The 19751-nt window shown below is 43.2% G+C and overlaps 1 pseudogene; it reads right to left on the reverse strand.

The window, feature by feature from the left end:
- Gm19079 (predicted gene, 19079) lies at positions 14888–15423 on the reverse strand (annotated as a pseudogene).

The raw sequence follows: 19751 nt of genomic DNA on the forward strand, positions 1-19751 counted from the left end.
ATATTTGGTCTGTAACATTAAGCATAATGTGTTCATTTAGAGTGCATGCTGGTAGCTGGGAAGAATAAAAGGTTGCACTCTTTGGTATAGAGGCCTGCTGTTTGCTTGACAGAAGGTAATAAATAAAAAGCCTGCAGTGCCCCACAGCGCTTTGGGAAGGTTCAAGATGAAGAAGGTAAAAAATGGCCAACTGAGCATGCGACAGTCAGGTAATGGTGAGGGAGCCAGGAAATAGAAATTCAAAGTGAGGCCCATCACTCTTTAAAACTTCTCCTTAGAGGGAAATTACTTGTGGTTCTGAGCACTTAACAGAGCCCTTGGCCAATATTACTGCAGCCTTCTCTCCTCACTTCAGAAACGCAATGACTTTGGGGAAGGGGGAGAGCTTAGATTATTAATTGATTAAAAACATAATGTCAGTTTTAATCTTCTTTCTCTTCCCCGCTCCCCTCTCTTTGACATAGGTCTTATGTAGACTAGATTGGTCTCAAGCTAACTATGTAACTGATAATGACCTTGGACTTCTGATCCCTGTGCTGAGATTATAGGCCACCACAGCCAGTTTAGGTGGTATGCCTCATGCACGCTAGGCAAGCACTCTTATTAACTGAGTTTTGTTGATGAAAGAAACAGCTCCCACCTCAAAGGGGTAAGAGACAAATTACACTGTAACTAAATGAGTGTCCAGGGTCTGAGAACATAACTTCAGGTAATCCTAAATTCCAGTTTTCCAATGTGATAACAGTGTGATGACGTTTTTGTAGTAACAAGACAAATAAAGTCATAATTTAAGGCACATAAAACATATATCAGGTCAGTCAGTTGAAGGAAATCAAAGATATCTCTGCTCTGGGCCACCAGTGGTATCTGGTAACATTTTTGACCTTTTGGTTGTTGGTCACTAGGATTCTTTTTAAACATTCCACAGGATTTACCCAATGGCCACAAAGATGTTAGGTCTTGTATTAAGGAGGGCAGTAAATGGCAATTAGGAGCCCCCTAAGAATTGAATCAAGATAACTTGGTTCTGGACTTGCACCATTCCAACCTCTTCACATTCAATAGTGGAGTTCTAATCAATTCAATGGTCTTGCAAATGGCTCAGCCTAATGTGTGGTTCTTTCTTTGGGCCTCACACCTTCAGCCCCAAGCCAAGCTTTTTTGGTGACAGGTGCTTTATTTTGAGATTAAATACATTAAAAGTGTTGTACTTTCTTCAAAGAGAAAGCATCTCTATATTGTAATAAAATATATATAATATAAAAATTGTCCTGGGGGCGGGGGAGCTGGGATTGTAGGTCACTGGTAGAGCCCTTACCTAATGTGCATGAGGCCTTAGGTGTGTGAGCCCCTGCATCACCAAAGGGGTTGGGCTGGGGACATATTTAGCTTACAGTTAAGTAGTATGGGGTACATTCCATTCTTTTTTTTTTTCTCTTTTTTTTTAATTAGGTATTTTCCTCGTTTACATTTTCAATGCTATCCCAAAAGTCCCCCATACCCACCCCCCCAATCCCCTACCCACCCACTCCCCCTTTTTGGCCCTGGGGTTCCCCTGTACTGGGGCATATAAAGTTTGCAAGTCCAATGGGCCCCTCTTTGCAGTGATGGCCGACTAGGCCATCTTTTGATACATATGCAGCTAGAGACAAGAGCTCCGGGGTACTGGTTAGTTCATATTGTTGTTCCACCTATAGGGTTGCAGTTCCCTTTAGCTCCTTGGGTAATTTCTCTAGCTCCTCCATTGGGGGCCGTGTGACCCATCCAATAGCTGACTGTGATCATCCACTTCTGTGTTTGCTAGGCCCTGGCATAGTCTCACAAGAGACAGCTATATCTGGGTCCTTTCAGTAAAATCTTGCTAGTGTATGCAATGGTGTAAGCGTTTGGAAGCTGATTATGGGATGGATCCCTGCATATGGCAATCACTAGATGGTCCATCCTTTCGTCACAGCTCCAAATTTTGTCTCTGTAACTCCTTCCATGGGTGTTTTGTTCCCATTTCTAAGAAGGGGCAAAGTGTCCACACTTTGGTCTTCGTTCTTCTTGAATTTCATGTGTTTAGCAAATTGTATCTTATATCTTGGGTATCCTAAGTTTCTGGGCTAATATCCACTTAAATATTATAAACCATCTCACTCAGCTGCTCCATAAATAATGGGTGTGAGATTCCCCTCTCCTAGGCTCTAGCAATCTCCAGTCTATTTCTATCTTTAAGGAGTTTACATCCTATGTACCTTCCACATGTGCTTCTTATCTGTCCTCTTTCTAAGCCCTAGCTACTTCACAGAGCACAGTTTCTTCAAGCTTTGCCCATGTTACAGCAGAGATTAAGGCTGAATAACATCTTATGGTATGTGTAAATATGCACAAACCTTTGGGTTTTAGGGAAGGAGTCTCTGAAATGTGGATCAGTGTTCTTGTTTGCTTCCCGCTGCAGTGACAAGAACACTGGTCAAAACCAATCTGGAGGAGGAAGTGGTTTATTCCATCTGACAGGGAACAAACAGTCCACCATAAAGACAAGCAAGGGCAAGAACTCAAGGAGGTGCAGAGGTCAAACCACAAAGGAGTGCTGCAGTTGTGTCAGGAAACATTTGTGATTCCCAAAAAGACCACCAAGGAGCCGAATCCAATGCAATCACATTAGGATCTCTTTATTCAAGTTCAAGCTTGGACCATCTCTGATGCAGGAGAACGGGAGGGGGCATCCTGAGCTCAGTGTTAGGCAAGCATTTATAGAGGCAACAAGGGTTATCTAGCCTGGTACATATCTGATTTGGGGACCATTACAGCTTTTAACATAATTGGCTGGTGCTAAGAGTCAAACCACAAACTTAACTTCTGCCTTTTACATGATTGGGGGTTGTTAGGAGGTGAAATGCCAGGGCAGGCTTGTTACCTGGAGGTGCAGATTTGTTGGGGAATAACCTGGAAACTGGTGCTAGACACAGGTCTTATGGGGTAGGGGTAGCCTGGAAACTGGCGCTAGGTACCTGCCTGTTAGTTTACTTGAGTTCAACCTTAGGTCAGGCTTTCTAAGATGGAGTTTGAACCCCAAAGATTTGATCTCTAACTGCTTACTGGCTTGCTCACCTTGCTTTTGTATATAACCCAGGGCTACCACCCGCAGTGGGCTGGACCCTCCCACATCAATCACCACTCTAGAAAAGGTCCCATAGACTCACCTCCAGGCCAATCAAGGAGGCATCTTCTCAGCAGAGGTTTCCTCTTTCCAAATGACCCTGCCTTGTGCCAAGGTGACCAGCACAAGCAGAGAGACATGATGATCATCTTTTCTCTTCTCTTCTCTTCTCTTCTCTTCTCTTCTCTTCTCTTCTCTTCTCTTCTCTTCTCTTCTCTTCTCTTCTCTTCTCTTCTCTCCTCTCCTCTCCTCTCCTCTCCTCTCCTCTCCTCTCCTCTCCTCTCCTCTCCTCTCCTCTCCTCTCCTCCTCTTCTCCTCCTTTTTTTTCTTTTTCTAATCATTTTATTTTATTTTTTTGCCATCACATGCACTTTATTGATTCCCTCCCTTTTCTGCCTTGAAGGTAACATTTGCATACATATAGGGTAAAGGGGTCAAGGCCTCAGTCTAGGGGGAGGGCCAGATGTGGACCGTGGAACACAGGTTAGCTAGAATCTAGAATGTGGCATTTTTTGTGAAAATGATTGAAAGTCTGCCACAGAGATGGTAGAGAAAGTAATGATCCAGATGATGACCATAAGGATGCTGAAGAACAGGGAGCTGATATTCAGGAGCTTGGCAGTGGAAGCGTAGACCTGGGCTCCAATCACATCACCCACCATCTTCCTGTCCCAGAACTTCACAGAGTAGGCATGTGCAATGAAGCCCAGGCTTACCTTGTCTTCCTTTTCACTTTTCCTGCCTCTTACCTGTCCAGCCTTCTTCTCTTCCCCTCCCTTTTCTGCCTTGATTAGGAGATTGGGATTTGACTATGCAATATTATCATTGGGCATCTTAAGGAGTAAAAAAATAATAACTTCCTTAGCTTTATACCTAAACTGATAAGAAAGCACATAATCTGATATTTCTCATCAGCCACACAGCACAGACTCTCCATGTAGGTGTACTTATGACCGAAGATGAATCAAAATTGAAATACTGTTACCCCCAAACTGCATGATTTTCATTAAGTCCATTCCTCTTGGTATTGTGCACTCTGAGTTTTTACAATGCACAATCACATATATCATCATCATAGCCATACACTGTCCTATGTACTCTCACTGTCCTGTGAATCCAGTATGCTCTGCCTGGTCATCCCTCTTTCCTTCAGAATCATGTAACCACTGACTTCACTCCCGCTAGGTAAGCACTCTCCCCGGAGCTGTCCCCTAGACTCCACTACTCTTTATTAAAAAATAGAAATCTATTACCTTTTTTTTTCCTCACTCAGGCCCAAAGATTTATTTATTTATTATATGTAAGTATACTGTAGCTGTTGTCCAACACACCAGAAGAGGGCGTCAGATCTCATTGCAGATGGTTGTGAGCCACCATGGGGTTGCTGGGATTTGAGCAGTCAGTTCTCTTAACCACTGAGCCATCTCTCCACCTCCCTACCCCCACCAGGACTCTTTATTGCTTCCCCAGAGCTGTTTTTCCCTCCATGTCTGCTATGCGTTTTTCAGATTAGCTAGTTTTACTAAGTAAGAAGCACATTCAAAAAGGACAATTTTTGGAAATCTCACCTCTTCTACAACGTTCTGGAGATGGAACTCAGAGTCAGTCCCCACCTCACATAAAAGTCACTTAATCTGGGTGTGGCGCATGCCTGTGATCCTATCTCTTGAAGGCAGAGACAGGAGTATTGTGACCTTAGGCTACTTAGCAAGTGTCAGCTAGGTTGGACTACCTAGCAAATCTCCCTCTCCCCCTCTCCTCCCCCTATCCATCTTCCTTCCCCCCTCCCCCCTCCCCCCTCTCCTCCCTGTCTTTCCCTCCCCTCTCCTCTCTCCCCACTATCCTCTCTTCCCTCTCCCATCTCCCCTCCCCCACTCTCTCAAAAGTTAAACAAGAAGCAGACTTCTTAATCTATCCCACTTCAAGTAGAGTGTAACCATGACTTTAAAAATGAGAAAGCAAGTAGTAGGTAGGGTTGGAGAGATGGCGTCGCAGACAAAAGCCCCTCCTGGTCACCAGTACAGGGATCAGACTGACTGTAACTTTCTGTAATTCCAGATCCAGGGGATGTGCTGTCCTCTTCTGACCTTGAGAGCACTGGCATGCATGGGGACACATAGATGCATGAACACACACCACACACACACACACACACACACACACACACACACACACACTAGATTAAATTGTAAAGGAAAACTTCAAGTGGGGGGCAGCAAGGTGGGCACATCAGGTAAGGTAAAGGTGTTTGTCACCAAGCCTGATGTATGGGTTGTCCTTCCAACCCATACAGCAGAAGGAGAGGACTCACTCCCAGTTTGTCTTCAGATCTCCACACAACACTATGGCAGGAGAAAGGATGGACACATACCCACACATACGTAGTAAATAAGTGTAATAAAAAGTTTAAAATCAATTTAGAAAAGCAAGAGGGTTATACAGAAAAATATACAGAGATAATCAGTGATTAGCAATTCTGATAGAATGAATTAATTTGAAAAAAATAAAGTTCTTATGTGGGCTTAGCTAGAAAAGTCTAGGTCAATAACGAACATTTTAATTATGTTTGTTGAAGTGATTGAACCACATTTGTGGTTTTTTGTTTCTCCTTTTTAAAAAAATTACATTTACTTATTTAGTGTGAGTGTAGGGGTGTCCATGTGTGTGGGCACATGTGTGCTTGCAAGCCTTCGTGTGTGTGTGTGTGTGTGTGTGTGTGTGTGTGTGTGTGTGTGTGTATGTGCTCTTGCTGTGATATTAATGAGGAGATCAGGGACAACTGTCAGGAACCAGTTCTCTCCTTCCATAGTACAGGGCCTAAGGCTTACCCTCAGGTTTTCCAGGCGCGGTAGCACTGTGTTTGTCTGCTGGACATTTCCTGGCCCACACTCCAAACACGGAAGCTCATTTCCTCATCTGTTTTTGAGGTAAGGCATAGTCCAGGCTTGCCTCAAACTAACCATGGAACTGAGAACAGCCTTGAGTTTTAAAAGGCAAAATACAATTTTTAAGTTATTCACTGAGGACTTCATACACATACACGTTGTATTTTAATCATATCCACCCACTACTCCCCCACCCCCCACTCTCCCCTGACATATTCCCCCAGCATGTCCCTCTCATCTTTTCAAAAAGTTTATAACCCAGTGAGTCCAGTTAGTGCTTTCCATATGTTCACAGTGTGAGGTTATCCACTGGAGCATAAGCAACCCACCAATGGCCGTGTCCCAGAGAAAAATGACTGCTTCTCCTCCAGCAGTCATTAGATGCCTCCTGGGACCCTCTCCATCCATGTTGGAATTCTGGCTTGTTTGATCTTGTAATCATGGCTGCTGTAAGTTCCATGAGGTAAAGGTCACACCATGTCCAGAAGACAGCACCTCACAGCTCTCCTATCTGTCTTCCAGCACTAACAGCTTTTTCTGTCCCGCTTTCCACAATGGTCCCTGAGCCTTGGGGATACAGGGTTGATATAAATGTCTCATTTAGGGCTGGGCAGGACAGTAACTTATTTTTAGCATTTTGACCAGTTATGGATCTCTGCGTTAACTGTAGGCCACTGCAAAAATCAGCCTTCCTGACGCAGGCGAAGAGCAACACAAATCTATAGGCATAAACATAAATGTTTGGAGGACATTTTGTCAACATGACTGAAGATGCCCTTGGACTGTTAATTCTCTTGCCTCCATACCCTATGTGCCGGGATTATAAGTGTATGTCAGCATGCCAGGTTTCTCCTCATTTTGGCAAAAGAAAATCATCCCACTTTGTCCTTGACCGTAACACTAAACCAAAGCCTCAGAAAGTCATTGGATCCCATCACCTGTGCTGGGTAAGTGTCACAGGGTGACTTATAATTATTTACTGGTACTTCAGTGGTGGAGAGCAATTACAGAAGAAGCATTCATTCATCATAGATCATTTTGACAGGACTATGGGCCTGATGCTTAAGGCTTTAGGATAAAGCAAAATGAAGGTCTGTGTCAGAGACGGTGACAATTAGCCAAACAACATTCCATCATGATTATTTTAATACATTTTGAAACTGAGCCACAGGTTCATCGTGGGTTAAATATGAAACAAAAATCCAATTATGGAAGATAATTGAGTTACTCTTTGGAAAGTGTAGGTAGGTGTATTTTAGCTTGTTCATAGAGCAGGTTCATTAACCAGTATCTTATGAGTAGATGTCAGCACAATTCAGGCCATCAACAAGAGCATACAAATGACAATGGTTGCAGTACTAATGAGTGTTCATTAGAGATGTCCTGAAGCTGAAAACAGATGCACTACTCAGAGATTGGCAGGTCTCATCTTGTGGCTTCTTTCTTGGGTGCTCTCTCCTTTCTTGATCACTTACTCTGATGAAAGCCAGGTGCTGTATGGCAGGTCCCCGTGTTATAGGTGTGAATTTGGGTTCAGGGGACCCTCACTGCTATTTTAAGGTTCTTGTGCACTGGAACAAAGAATTGGACCAGGGATATGAATAGTGATAGGAACCTAGATATTTTATTAAGTGAGCTCTTCCCAGAGTTAAGGGACTAGGGAGTCAGACAGGTCTCTAGAAGGTGGACTGTGCTGGTGAGTAGGAAGCCCTGAGTGAGTGAAAATTTGAGAGAATGCAAGTTGTTGACATGAGCTTAGCCTCAGACCCATGGGAAGCTGGTTAATCCCCACTGTGATATTCTACATTGTCAAGTGGACTACATCTGGAATTAACTAAAACCCAAACAGCTGGGCACACCTGTAAAGATTTTTTTTTCTTAATGAAATCATTTGAAGTGGAAAAGAACTTTTAATCTGGATATTTTGAGGTGGGGCGATACACTTTTAATATAGATCTTTAGAGACAAGAAGATACATCTTTAACCAAGACCTTTTGACATGGAAAGATCCACTTTTAATCAGGGCCACATCTTCTGCTAGTAGCCTATATAAAGGACATGGAAAAGGGTAAGCTTACTCTCTTTGCCTGTTTGTTCTGGCTCTCTCTGGTAAGTCCATTCCACTACTGGCATTAGAGCCTACTTCTTGGGAATTCCAGTGTATACTGAAGACTGGCTGAGTACATCCAGCCTTGTGGACTGTGCAACTATTTTCTTGGACTTTCTCTTGGTGGACAATCATTGTTGGGCTAGCTGGACCAGAGCCTGTAAAACATTCTAATAAATTATCATCTATCTACCTACCTACCTACCTACTTACCTGTCTGTCTGTCTGTCTGTCTGTCTATGTATCTATTCATCTACCATGTATTTTTCTATCTTCTATAGTTTATATGTAATATATAATTCTATAAAATATAGACTACACACATTCTATAATTTCTGTTTCTGTAGATAACCTTGGCTAATTCATATCCCTCAAGGGGTGAGGCTCAGGGGGAGGCAAAACCTTCCTATGGTCCATGTAAGGATGTTGTTAGTGTTGAGACCTGCACCCTACCCTCAGCTTAGTTATAGCCATTTTGTCCCACGTCTGCAAGCTATTTCATATTGTTTGCTGTAATATGCCTGTCAGACATTGACATAGAAAAATAACTTGATCCACAACAAGGTCATGCTGATCACATATCCCGTTATGTTCTGTAGTTCTGAGGTTTGTTAATCTTAAGAAATTCCACAAAGCCTTATGTAGGACTCATCAAATTAAAGGTCAATATGGACTAATATGTCTAAAACGGCTTGAGTCAGAGCTGATCACGGGGCAACACTTCCTGCTCCCAAGTATGAGCTCATTGTGGGTTTTGCAGTTTTAGCCTTCATACACTGACAGAGAAAGATGTTCGCCACTGTCTTCAAGTCCCTGAATTCTGAGCTAAGGTCCCGATCAGTCAGTATTAGGGTGCGCATTCAGTAACCCATCCTGGTCTCACTGAGATGCATGTTCTCTTCCTTGCCCAAAAGTGCAAGAGACAGTCTGGGATTACCCCTCTCTTGTTCTTTGTCCCTATCCTCCTTGCAGTCATTGCCAGTCTTAAGAATTCTTCCCCAGAGGAATAACAAACGTTTGTCAGGATCAGATTAATATTCACCTTTCCATTACTGACCCTGTCCCACTTTCTCTGGGCAAACAAGTTGATTTTAGTAATGAGGATCCCACTGTTCCAGCCCTCCAGCTGTCAGGGTCCAAGCTGTCCTCTGTCCCTGCTGTCCCTTACTAGCCCTTCTGCTCCTGTCCCATTAGAGGTACCCTTAGCTTACCCCTGTCCTGATTTAAGGGGACTTTGCCTTACAGTGGTCACTCCTTCGGTGATTGCTCCTGCAATGCCCGTCTCTTCTGCTAGTCTGCCTGTCCTCTGGGGGCCTTATTCTCCTCAGGTATATCGTGAGGCTTCACCTGTCAAACTTGGCCCTGATGTGGAGAGTAGGCCCTGGATTCCCACTCCTCTGGAAGAGTTGGCACTAATCAGAAAAGTCGCCAATGATTCTTGGCTCAGATTCCCCTTATTTTGAACAAGTACTGAAGCACTGGGCCATGTGCCTCCAGACCTTTTATGATTGGTATAAGCTCCTTAAGGCAGTGCTTGGCCCCACTGTGTTTCTCTCTCTCTCTTTTTTTTCACTTTGTTTTTCTGTTTCTTCTTCTTCTTTTTTTTTGTATTTTATTTTATTAGATATTTTATTTATATTTCAAATGCTATTCCGAAAGTTCCCTATACTCTCCCCTCACCCTGCTCCTCTACCCGCCCACTCCCACTTCTTGGTCCTGGCATTCTCCTGTACTGAGGCATATAAAGTTTGCAAGAACAAGGGGCCTCTCTTCCCAATGATGGCCAACTAGGTCATCTTCTGCTACATATGCAGCTAGAGACACGAGCTCTGGGGGTACTAGTTATTTCATATTGTTGTTCCACCTATAGGGTTGCAGACCCCTTCAGCTCCTTGAGTACTTTCTCTAGCTCCTCCATTGGGGGCCCTGTGTTCCATCCTATAGATGATTGTGAGTATCCACTTCCAGGCACTGGCATAGCCTCATACGAGACAGCTATATCAGGGTCCCTTCAGCAAAATCTTGCTGGCATATGCAATAGTGTTTCGGTTTGGTGGCTGATTATGGGATAGATCCCAGGTGGGGTAGTCGCTGGAAAGTCCATCCCTTTGTCTTAGCTCCAAACTTTGTCTCTGTAACTCCTTTCATGGGTATTTTGTTCCCTATTCTAAGGAGGAATGAAGTATTCATACGTTGGTTTTCTTTTTTCTTGATTTTCTTGTGTTTTGCAAATTGTATCTTGGGTATTCTAAGTTTCTGGGCTAATATCTACTTATCAGTGAGTGTATATCTAGTGACTTCTTTTGTGATTGGGTTACCTCACTCAGGATGATATCCTCCAGATACATCCATTTGCCCAAGAATTTCATAAATTCATTGTTTTTAATAGCTGAGTAGTACTCCATTGTGTAAATGTGCCACATTTTCTGTATCCATTCCCCTGTTGAGGGACATCTGGTTCTTTCCAGCTTCTGGCTATTATAAATAAGGCTGCTATGAACATAGTGGAACTTGTGTCCTTATTACCAGTTGGAACATCTTCTGGGTATATGCCCAGGAGAGGTATTGCTGAATCTTCGAGTAAGTACTATGTCCAATTTTCTGAGGAACTGCCAGACTGACTTCCAGAGTGGTTGTACAAGCTGGATATGGAGAAAGAGGAACACCCACTGTGTTTCTTAATTGGAGGTCTGCATATCATGACTTTGCTAAGAATCAGGCTAGGATTAATTTGGAATATAACCTTAACGTTAATTTTGATATGGTTACTAGCCACAGGGCATACATTAACCTTGGTCATGGAGTATGTACAGAGGATGTGCCCTCCCTCTGAACGGCCTCCTGATCACACCTACTGGGGCTGTGGCAAGCCTGGTCAACTCAGACGGGACTGCCCCTCGGATAGGCCCAAGACCAGATGTCCTTGCTGTAACCAAGGTTTCCACTGAGCTAGTGATTGCTGTTCTCAATAGCAGGAAGAGAATTTAAACTCTAAAACCCTCAACCCTGCCAGTAAGAGAGACGCCCTGCTTGGCCAGTAGTCTTTTGGACCTTGCCTGTGTTTCCTTACTCTCCAAAGATGACTGTACATTTAGATAGCATACCCATTAAAGGGTTGGTTGACACAGGGGCAGATGTCACTATAATAACAAAAAATGAATCATTGAGGTTCTCTCATTGGAGAGTCCAGTATGGTTCCTCCATTACGGGAATTGGAGGCCAACAGACCACAAAATGACTACCTGACCTGTCCATTGGCAGGATTTGAATGGCAATCAGGGTTCTTTTATACCTGTTGTGGCTGATGTTCCCTGCAACCTTTGGGGAAGAGATTTTTCTGGAAGACATGGATGCGGTCCTTACTACAGATGATTGTGCCTTGTTTGATGACATTATGCAACATGACCAACTAGACTGCACAGGTTAGAAAGTTGGGGATCACCCCCAATGCTACTGGCCACTGCCCACCCAGTGCCAATTGACATGAAGGTGTCTGACCATTGTCTGAAGCTGATATCTGGGTGGACCAGTGGCCCATTTTGGAACTTAAGCTTTCTGCCTTCAAGGAACTGGTCTTGAAACAAGTAGCTTTGGGTCACTTGGAACCCTCAACTAGCTGACATAATACTCTCATTTTTGTCATTAGAAAGAAGTCAGGGAAATATAGGCTTCTACAGGATTTGAGAGCCATTAATGAACACATATATTAAAGCAGAAACAGCCCCATACATGTCTGCATGCGATCCATCTAGAAGGCTCTATAGGATAGGGAACTCCATGGTTCATCTCACACATAAGATTACATTCTAAATTGCCTGGCATATTAGCAGAAGAAAATGAGAGGACTGTGCCCTGATTATGGCTGTAGACATGGAATTGCTAGAACAAGCCAGAGTGTTAAACCAGCAATTTCACCTTTCCCCTCAGAATTTACATAAGCTCTTGCCTGAATTGCCTATGTCAAAATGTAAACATCTTGCAAGCTCTTGTGCAATGTGTTCACCTCTTGTGCCACTGGGGCCCCTTGGCAGATCAGGAGTTAACCCTAGAGGTCTACTCCCCAGTGCAATCTGGCAAATGGATGTTACCCATTACCTAGCTTTTGGTAATCTTAGGTAGGTACATGTTGTGGTGGACACTTGCTCGGCCTTTGTATAAGTGGTGGCCATGACAAATGAAAAGGCCTCTTATGCTATTAAGAGGCACTTAAGACTGACAATGGACCTGCTTACTCGTCTTAGCAGTTCAATGCCTTCCTATTGTCATGGAAGATCACTTGCTCTTTAAGAATACTCTATAATCCTCAAGGCCAAGCAACCATAGAAAGAGCAAATCACTCCTTGAAGGGAGCATTTGCTTGGGTCACCTCTCCAGACTCCAAAAGTAGCCATACCTAGCCTTGGTGGAGGTCCTGCTCCATGTGAACTTTCTCTCCTTTGATGAGAAAGGGCTGAGCCCTGCTTCTGACAAGGGGGCAAGGTTATGTTTGTGTTTTCCCCCAGGATGCAACTGCACCAATATGGGTGACCTTGAGAGATGTTCACACAGCCATGGACCAGGGGACAATGAAGGAGCCAGAAGAAGAACAGGTCGTGGAGACATAACGCACATACTGTGTTTATTAATTTTTCTTCAGCCTGGGAGGGCAGATGAGCTCTGAGCTTTGGCGCCCCTGCCCCCTATTTTGCCTGTGGCAGTTAACTCCCTGGCCTGCCCTATTCTTTTCTTTTCCACTATGAGTTTGGGTTTACCCTTCATGGACTTAGTCACTACTACACGATGATTAAAAGACACCTGGCCCAGGGAGGAAATTCTCTGCTTTACCACCAATGTTTCCTCTGTTGGGCCTTGTATCCAGCTACCCAATATGGCCATGGGGAACTTTCCTGGCAATCTAACCTATGGCATCATGTTAGGCATGGAACCTCACGTTCCCCTTAGTGATTACAAATCCCCAAAGGATCCCCCAAGCATATCATGTCCACCCCTGCCTCGCTGTCCAAGCATGCCTCAAATTCCCACTTTTGTGGGACTTCCTATTCTTTGGGTATAAAATTTGCCTGAGACTACCCAATATTGTCATCTAACCTCACACTTGTCATGTGGAGGTTTACCTCATATGATGCTTCCAATATTACTCCCTATATTAACAGGGATCCCATTAGATTCTGATATAACCCCATTATGAACAATTGGGATTTATATGACCCCTCTAATGGTCTTGGTTTATGTCCTCTTACTCTCCCAAAAGGTAGCCATTTCTTTAATAGGACATAGTTCCATATAAACCAGTTAGCGAAAATGTGGACTGGGGCAACCCCTGTGAATGTGACCATTGACAGCCAGATTGGCTGGAAAGCCACCCCAGTCTGTGTCCAACCTCCCTTTTTCTTTCTGGTCACTAATACCTCCATTGTCAGAGACAGCTTTAACTGCTTTAATGAAAAATGTCTCCTGACCGCCTGCTGGATGGGGTATTCAGCAACAGCTATCCTGATGAAGGAAACCACTCACCATTTGAATGCTTGTGGTAAATACTACCCACTTTCATGCCATCACTCTGATGGCCCAGACTCACTTACAACCCTTACATGGGGGGAAGGGGGATTCTGGAATTACAGTTGCCATCAGTGCAGGCATTGCAGGCATTGCTGGGAACAACAATGCCTGCTGTTGAACAACAAATTGCTGCTGTTGCCTTGACCCATACAGTCACTAGGGCAGAGACTATCAATACTGTAGTCTCTAAGTCAGCTGAGATGCTATAGGCACAAGAGGTACTAAATCAACATCTTTATCAAGTCATTCACATTTTACAACAATTGATTTACTGGCAGAAGAATTGGCCCTTGTTGGGGACATGTCTCTATTGGCATGTGACCCCAGGATTCACTCAATCTGCCTAACCCTTTATCAGGTACATAACACCGCCACTGAAGCTCAACAAGAGTTGGCTCAATATCTTGAAGGTACCTGGTCAGACAAATTCCTTAACTATTCTGTGGTGCTAAGGGAGAACATAGACAACTTCAAATGAGACCAAGGTATCTGTGCTCTCCCTAGATGCCAGATTTTTGGGGAAAGTGTAGGAAAATATTAAGAGGCTGTTTGACCCCTTATGGATAGCCACTTACGATATGATGGGAAGAATTGTCATACTAATAATTATTTTAAATGTCTCACACAGCATATCTCCAGGCAGTGCTCCATAAATATGGCAACCCTGCAGATGCTGATGGCTCTCAAAAAATCCTGATTGCAGGCCCCTAAGGAAGAAATTAAAGCCTGGATGCCAGAGATCCATGAGACCACCATGTAGGCTGCTCATCTCCCCCTTGTGTAGCATGCCTCTGGAGTAATAGCTCTTTGAGGGCTGGCAATCACTGATGGGTAAGATCCTGGAAGACAGGATAAACTAAGACAGGCACAGTCCAGTATTCTGGGGATGCTCTGAGGCGGGGGTCAACAATGTCAAGGCAATGGCACCCCAGCTCCCACTAGGCTGTCAAAATCTAAAAACAAAAGGGTGGAAAAGTAGGAAGAATGGCGCAATGGCCACCTCTACGTAACCACCAGGGACTGTGCTGCAGTAAAAGGCATCTCTTGCAGGAGGACCTAATTGAAGACTGCCTGAGAAACCAAGAATTGCTGATGCAGACAATGCTAGCCAATTGGGAATTGCTGTTTAGAAGAGATGCTTTCTTGGGACTGATGGGGCGTAGGTGGAGGTTACTAAAGGAGCGTACAGCATTCAGACAAGCTTGCTGCAGCGTTTCTCTGCTTTCCTCCCTTAGATCTCGCAGAACAATTCATGTCTCCTTTTCACCAAGCCAGCTGAGCTCTAGTTCAAAAGCTTTATCCTTAATTCATTATGTACTATATAAATTATTCTTGCAACTTCTTTAACTTTTAACTATACCAGGTCATTCATGTCATCTGAAGCTCTTCTGATTCTATCTTTGCAACTTGCATGGATTTTCCAATGCCACAACCCCAGTAGCCATATAAACTACCTAATGGGTCAATTGTACAGTACAGAGCCATGCATGATCATTCACACTGTAAAACCCCAAAATGAGACTGCAGCCCTAAGGTCTAAGAGTACTGTAGCTTGTACAAGCATGTATGGACACAGCTGCCTCGCAGGATGTGTTAGTGGAATGTTACAGCCAATGTTAGATCTGCAGTTGGAAGCTTTTTCTCCTATTATGTTTGCTAATGAATGAATGAGCATCTGCCAATGAGCCTATGAATTCCATTCCAGCATGTTGATCAAAGAAAAATAAGTTGTCCCACAGTTCAAAGGTCCTCTTTCAGAGGACCCACACTCACAATGTGGCACATATGCATGCATTCATGCATGTCTGTATGTATACACACACAATTAAAAAATGTAAAAATAGTACTTTAAAATTTTATCTTTTCTCGAGTTTGACCTAAGATCGCCAAGTGTGAGTCCTCTAATGTTTATTTCTCATTTACTACTGTGCTTTGAGATTAACCCATGTTGTACACATCAATAATTTACATAAAATGTTTATTTGTGATTTATTATTTGTTGTGTGTGTATGGTGTGTGCAAATGGGGTGTGCAATATGTGTACATGTGTGCGAGGATGCTCATGTCATGTGCTCTCCTGGGGAGGCCAGAGGAGGCACTGGGTATCCTGTTCTATCAAGCACTCTCTGCCTTCTTCATTCATTTATGGGTCTATCACTGAACCTGAGTCTTTGGCTAGGCTCCTTGCCAGTAAGCTCCTGAGATTCATCTGTTTCTGCTCCCCAGTGCTGGGGTTGTGGGCACACTCAGCCATGCCTGGCTTTCTTATGTGACTGCGGCAGATTCAAACTCATCCTTGCATAGCAAGTGGTCTTACCCACTAAGCCATCTCACTAGCCCCCAGATTACTTTGTATGGTTGAGTGATGCTCTTTATGCACTACAATCCATGCACTACATCCATTCATTAGTTGATAGACAGCTGGGTATTTCCATTTTTCCTGTTTATATAAACCTTTTAATAGTAGTGTAAAAGTTTTGGATACACTATGTTTGTCTTTTAGGGTGACAATTATATTTTATAGTAGGCGTATAATTTTTATTTCAGCAAGACAGTGCATTAGTTGTTTTTTCATCTTAGACAACATTGGTCTTTTTAATTTTAGCCACTACAGTGAATGTGGCTCTTTTTCTCTCTTTCTTTTTTAAAAAAGAAAAAGTCTTGCTTGCTATATAGAACTGGCTAGCACAGAACTTACTATGTAGCCCAGGCTGGGTTTAAACTTGTAGCAATCCTGTGTCTTTGTTTTTTGAGTGCTGGGATTATAGGCATGCAGTGGTATTTTATTGTGGTCTCTACTTGCATTTCTCTAATGTGGGTACCAGTTCCCAATATGTCAGTCATTGATATTTACATAGTCCAACACAGTGGTATATACACATGACTTGTATTGTCATGCCAGTAAGCTGTTGCAATAATGGCTACTGACTTCCTGCTGAGTCAGGTCATAGAAGACAGTTTAACAGTTGCTGAAAGAAGGAGAAAGAGTCTTTTCTAGGGATGAGCCCACTAATTGGAATACTAAGAACCAGTGCTAAAAAAATATACAAAAACAGTAAACGGACTCAGCAGGTTGTATTTGTGTGTGTATGTGTGTGTGTGTGTGACAATAATCATCAAAGAAAAAGAAGCCATAAATTTAAGATGGAATAGGAGGGGGAAATGGGAGAGGTTAGAGGAAGGAAAGGGAAGGGAAAATGATGTGTATTTTAAATTAGAATTAAAAAAAAATTTGGTCTAGAAAGAAGGCTCATGGATTAAGAGTATTGGCTCTCTCCTCCCCACAGAGGATCATGGTTCGATTCCTGGCACTCACATGGTAAGGAACAATTATCTGTAATTCTAGTTCGAGGGACTTAACACCCTCTTTGGGCCTTCTCAGGCACATATAGGCAGGCAAAACATCCATATACATAAAATAGATATAATTTTTAAAAATTGGGAGTGGGTAGAGAGATGGCTCAGTAGTTAGGAGTACTGATTGTTCTAGAGAATCTGGGTTTCATTTCCAGCACCCACATGGTGGTTCACAACTATGAACAACTCCATTTCTAGGGCATCAGACGCCAGGCATGTACGTGGTACATAGGCATATATGCAGCAAAGCACCCATACACATACCATTTTTTAAAATGTAAAAATACTGTAGTTTTTATCTTTTTATCTTTTAAAGTACTCACTCTGAGGAAAATAGTCACATGAGGACCGGTAAGCAGCAACACGGAGAGGTAAATATTGTGGGGACTGAGGCCTCCTGCTAATCACTGATTTGTCAGTTATGGAAGTGAGCTACCACTTTGGAAGTAGATTCTCCAGTTATGATCAAGTTTTATGAGATGATCCTGGTCAACACTGACACTGTAAGTTACGAGAATCCCCGACTTGGAACTGCCAAGCTTAAGTTCTCTCAGATTTTTACCTAACAGAAGGAGTATGAGGTAAAAGCTGTTGGTATTTTAAGCTACTTACTTGTTAAGCTGAAACCAACCAACCAACTCACCAACCAATCAGATTTCTGGACATGGAGATGGTGTAGAACAGTATTTAGTGAGCTGTGGGAGTGCCTTGATGCAAAGCAAAAGTGAAAGGTATAGGGACTCTGAGGGAAATTCTAGTGGGAGCTTACTGGTAGACCCCAATGGGCTGTGAGGAGGCCTCCAATGAAGCCATGCTATAAAAGAGTGTGGTAGGGTGAATTCTCAGATGGCCTCAGAATCCCTGCCCTTTCATGCTCACAGTCTGTATACTCGCTCCCTGCCTTTGAGTGTGAGCACGGCCTGTGTGAGCCCTGCTGTTATGGTCACGTTGCTCTATATTACAGAAACGGTTTCTGCAGTTGTCAATCAGGTCTCCAATAAATTGACTGAGTGAGTCAGGATTATCCTCTGTGGCTCACACAAGATTACTGGAGGTTAAAAAGTCCACTAGTCACTTAGTTCTACAACATACCTGCTACCTGAGATGTAGTAGGCCCTTCATGCATGCGGAGGTTAGAAGGTATTGTCCAGTAAATGGGAAGACAAGTCTACTCCAAGAAACTTGCTAAATAGTTAATGACATGTTCATCCAAGAGCACACGTTGCCTTCACAGTGAGCAAGATGAATAATCAACTATCAAAGCAAGTCATTTTTTTATGCCACTTTATTTTTTACTGACACAGTGATTGTACAAATTTATTAGGGTAGTGGGTGATAATTCAATACACCCACACGATGTGAAATGGCTAAGTCAGCCATTAGCATGTATAATTCCTTAAATATCATTTCTTTGTGGGTCATCTTTGAAATTTTCTATTTTCTTTTAGTTCTCTATAAAAATATATAACAGTGACTAGGTAGGTGGAACTATATATGTAGCCTTTGTGGCTACATCTATACTGCCCTTGCATGTTCAAGACCCTAGAAAGAAAACCCAAATTATTATCCAAGTGTAATGGCTCACATCTGTAATTCCAACATTTGGGAGGCAGAGGCAGGACAATTGTTATGAGTTTGAGGTCACCAGAACTACATAACTACATTGCCAGTTCTAGCCTATCATAGGCTACAGTGAAACTCAAATACCAACTGAAATACACACACACACACACACACACACACACACGTAAGTAAATTGTAAACTAGCAATCCTACTGTCCTGCAGAGCAATGGTACTTATTCTTCCTGTCTTCCTCCATCTACACGAGGGCCCTGCTAGGTAAACACATATTCTACCATTGAGTTACACTCACTATTAAGCTGTATTTTTTTAAGTATTAAATTCTATTTATTTCACTATCAACATATTAATATGTAATAAAATATAATATGCAAAATATATGATATACAATAAATATTAGGTATGTCCACAGACATTGGGAGACAGCTTGTGGGAACTGGTTGTCTCTTTCACCCTATGGGTCCCAGGGAGTGAACTCAGGTTGCAGGGTTGGTGGCAAGAGCTTTTACCTGCAGAACCATCTCACTCGCCCTATCTAATAGGAATTTGTTAGTTGTCACCTCCAGAATTGGAGGCAAGCGCCTTTACCTACTAAGCTATCTCACTGGCCCTAACTAATTGTATTTTGATAGCAGCTACCTCCATCCTTCTTCCCTTCGTAGTCTCTAGTGATCACTCTCCTACTTTAAGTACATTAATTTAAAGAGAAATAAACGTCAGTACAAATGGAGAATACTTTTTTTTTTTTTTTGGTAATAAAAACGTATTTTTGTTTAACATTTTTTTTCTTTCTTTCTGGAATTGGATCAACAGAAATCCAGCCAGCCTGCACAGATAAAGCGAAGGAATAACGGACTTGGATTGTGAGTAGGAAACCACAGGGCTGGCCTTCAGGTACAGGCAGTGCCGCCTGGTCCCAGTCCTGCCAGCTCTGGTCTCTCCTCCGGGGTCTTTCGTAGATCCCATCCGGGGCCACAGGCTTGTGCGAGGCTCTTGCCTAGCGCCTCCGGAGCCGGCTGCTGAAGGACAGGAAGCCGGAGAAGCTCCAAACCCCAGGGTCCTCCAGGAAAGGCTCAGCGACCAGCACCGAGCGACGCACGTGCTTTTGTTGTGGTG

The sequence above is a fragment of the Mus musculus genome, chromosome 6 (genome assembly GCF_000001635.26).
Source record: "Mus musculus strain C57BL/6J chromosome 6, GRCm38.p6 C57BL/6J".
In the NCBI taxonomy this organism is placed as follows: Eukaryota; Metazoa; Chordata; class Mammalia; order Rodentia; family Muridae; genus Mus; species Mus musculus.